Genomic DNA, 4050 nt, shown 5'->3' with positions numbered 1-4050 from the left:
TAATTTGGCGTTGAAAAAAACATATTTCTTCTTAACCTACGTCATTTTCCCTAATTATTGTGGCATAACATGGTCTAAAATATGATTCTAACCAAGGTCCAAACGTATTAGTATTTTCTAAACCTGTATTTTTTTTCATAAAGCGCCGCAGACAGAATTTTATATTTCAAAGGCCAAACCAATTAATGCTGTCGATTTTTATCATTCTGAAATACTCATAAAAAATACTTGCAATTTTGGGCAACTTCTGACTTTTATCTTTCGGAAAGTAAAAACAAAATCTTTTAAGTCAACTTTTGGTATTTTGTAAAACGGACCCCTTTAAAATCATCAAACAGAAATTTCAACATAAAGCGCTGCGCTGCCAAAGTGAATGTTTTTGTACAATTAGGTTGAATCAAAAAATTGGATCTTTTTAAGAATTATGTAAGAAAAACCTTATTGTTTTAAGCGACTGATTCAATACTTTGAAAGACTAACATTTTACCCGATACCCTTTTGCAAAACAGGACAGTAACCGTTGTATATTCTTTAATGCAAATTTATGGATATTTTATTAGGCAAGTGGGCATCACAAATTGGGCTCTTGGGCTACTGATTGCGCATCACTGTCCTAGAATATTAATAATTTGCCTAACTCAATAAATAGTTTAGGATATTATTTAACCGTGATATTTCCATGTTGTGGGCAAATTGTATTTGCCTCAGATAATAATTATATTATCTTTGCATGCGACAGTAGAGGTCGCCAATATTATTTTACGAATTTCATACAGCCAGCCATGACAGCCTAAGGACTTCAGCGGAGACGCAAACCAAATCTTCGAAAAATAAAATCTGTAATGTTGATAATATTATTACCCAAGATTTTTAGAAAATTGCATAAACGCAGCCGTTAGGGCTCGGCGATCGCTGCTTGTAGGCGAAGATTTAAAAACTCCGAGATGGTGCTCCCAGCGGCCGGTCTGCGAGCCAGCCGATCTGCGTGCCGCGGCGGCCACCTGACGAACCTTGCCGGGCGCCATCTTGAACCGCGCGGGAACTACTTTAGCGGCCGAGTCGCGGGCTTCGAATGTCATCACGCAGGCCGCTACGACGATAAATCCTGGAAACGAAAAATAAACGAAATTTTAAATCAATCGAGTAAAATTTTAATTCAGGTGCTAACCATATATTATAATCAATATGAATTATTGTTTGTTGTGAATTCGAGAGCTCGCTTGTTTTTATGTTGTATAAGCATTTTCTTAAATCTTTCACCGCTAGATGGCAGCGTCGAAGAAATTAAATACACACCTTATAATTTTCTGTGGATATTTATCAAATTCACACAAACGATAATTATGGTTATTTTTAATTACACAGTAAAAACGTTTTTCATTAATTTAAAATATTGCGCACGCTTAGGCAGTTAATAAATTTAATATAATTAGATGAGTTGATTTTATTTTCTTAGAAGCATTACATTTCAAGCGCTAGATGTCACTGCTCAATGGTCGTACAAAAATAATATATTTTACACTTTAAATTTAAAAGTTATCGTAACATTTTATTCAAATGCTTCATGAAAATTAACTGAATATTGAAATAAGAAACGCAGAAAGATTGATGTGCTATGTTGTCATGGATACTTTTACACTATTTATGACGCTACGTCCGCCAGCCTCCATAGCTCAGGGGCAGAGCACTGGTCTTGTAAACCAGGGGTCGAGAGTTCAAATCTCTCTGGGGGCAGAAACCGCCTATGGCGAATTCTTTTTTTTTGTTTTTATGATGTTTATTTTTCTTTGTTATTTAGTAAAAATAGTGATCTGTTTGTTACCTCCGACTCCCATGACGATGGGTCCCGCGTAGGATAGATTATTAAGATGGAATCCTCTCGATTCGTTTTTTACTCGTACAGTATGATTTCCTCTTATTTCTTGTCCTACTGATAATTGGTCTGCATAATACCCTGCAAAATAACATCATTTCATATACATTATTTTCCTGTATTTTTCAAGAAGACCATCGGTAATATTTTGAAGGATGCATAAAATCGGGTAATCGCACAACTCAACACAATGACGATTCAAAACACCATTAAAAAGTGATAAAAAGTCGTGAAAAGAGACAAAAACTAGGTTAAGTAGGACAGGTTTATAAGTTTGTTTTTTCATTGTTTTTAATGATCGTTTGAAGGTGTTTTGAATTGTCATTCTGTCAGTTATCGCGGAATTTTAATATCGTATATCAACAGAGAACAGAGTATTCTTTTTGGTAATCAACAAACATACTAATAAATGTCGGTTGTCTGAGCGTCCCCATGAAATAAATCTGTTTCAATGAATTCAAATATGCTTTGTAATGAACTGTAATTTAAAAAAAAAAAACTGGAACTGATTGTCTGAAGGATTCAGACAAGCTGTTAAGTAGGTACCATATAGATAATAATATAATATTTTAATGGAAAACTGTTTTAATTTTCTGTTTCAAAATATTCCGTATATTCACGGGTCTACGCTAGTAAGTTATAATAACATTTTCAGTGGCGTCATACATAAACTTAATTATCATCACTATTAACGTAATTAATTATAGCAATAATCACAATAAAAAGGTTTATCGAGAAATCGTTTTATTAGATTTCAACAGCTCTGCAAATCGATGAAACTTTTATCGATAGATAGAAAAGTGTAATTTGTGATATTTAGAACTCAAAAACGACATAATTTAGCCATCCGGTTTCCTTTGCAACAAAGATTCATATCAATACGTATTTTGTACAAACGTAATGTTTTTTTATAATCTACGTAACGTAACGTTTGATCTATTAAAAAATTGTTATAAATAATACTTACATTTGATAAATCATTACATTTGATGCATTTGTGTTATTTTACAATTTATTCATTTAAAATAATATGTTATAATATTACATTCCATTATATTATATTACTAATTATATTGACAACCCTGATATCGTCGCCACTATAAAATTCCATGTGCCGACTAGAAACACAAGACAAAATGTAACATTCTTCTGCATATTCTTATACACACAACCAACTATCACACACACTTACTAACCAATAGGATTCAGGATCTCGTCAACAAGTTTGGGGTACTATTGATATATTTAGGTACTGATTCCATTTATAGAATTAAGCGTAATCTATAACCAGCACATTGTTGAATCCTACAAATTAAAGTAGCGTTGGTAATTTCGTTTTAGTGATTTGTCTTATAAAGTAAAATATATAGTATACTTTCGGAAAGTTCCAAAGTGGAAGATACTCTCAGTATAGCTCTGGTGTAAGTCCACCATTCAGAATTGAAATATTGCTTGAAATGGCTTTAGCCGTGTTTGGTTACCAGAACTGAATAGCCAGGTACTCCCCACATTTCTTTTTCCCATATCTTTCCCCTTTCCACTACCTTATCACAACATACCCCAATTATGGACTAGGTGCCAAAGACTCACTGGTTCCAGACGGTTGGAAGCAGTTGGGATTCTTGTGCGGTATTATATATTATCACATAAAAAATACGGTAAATTAAACGCTTGCATTAAATTCTTTTCACGAAACTATGTCTAAGTAATATGTAAAATTATGCTCTATATCCTCTAGTTTTATCCATGGCGTACCTCAAGGACGATGATGTGTGTTTTACTTATAACGGAATAATAACTCTTTCCCAACACTTGCGAACACCTCAGCACAAGTTCTCCTAGTGAGGTGGTACGAGTAACAAAACTTTTGTAGACTGTATATAAAAAATCATAGAAATAACCAACTAAAAAAAACATGTAGATAATGCATCGATAAAATCTGATTCTCTGTATCGTGTATTCTCAAAAGCTGATAAGGAAGGTGCTTGAATACAATCTGTGTGGAAACTAGGTTACCGCAAGATGAGAGTGCTTCACAGAACAGATGGTCAAACTTTCTCCTACTTCCGGGCATGGACCACAGAAAGGATGAACGTTTCAATATTTAAGTCTTAGACAAATTACGCTGTATTATGCGCGCATAAATAGGGCCTGGTATATACGTATTATATGTTGGG

General features: G+C 33.8%; 1 non-coding gene across 1 annotated transcript; it reads left to right on the top strand.

The window, feature by feature from the left end:
* The first annotated feature begins 1662 nt into the window (after nt 1-1662).
* TRNAT-UGU (transfer RNA threonine (anticodon UGU)) lies at nt 1663-1734 on the top strand. Its single transcript has one exon. It is a non-coding gene; the product is annotated as a tRNA-Thr (tRNA).
* Nucleotides 1735-4050: the final 2316 nt, after the last annotated feature.

The sequence above is a fragment of the Hesperophylax consimilis genome, chromosome 7 (genome assembly GCF_061612785.1).
Source record: "Hesperophylax consimilis isolate HC1 chromosome 7, BYU_Hcon_1.0, whole genome shotgun sequence".
NCBI lineage: Eukaryota > Metazoa > Arthropoda > Insecta > Trichoptera > Limnephilidae > Hesperophylax > Hesperophylax consimilis.
This window is presented reverse-complemented; position numbering and strand designations above follow the sequence as displayed.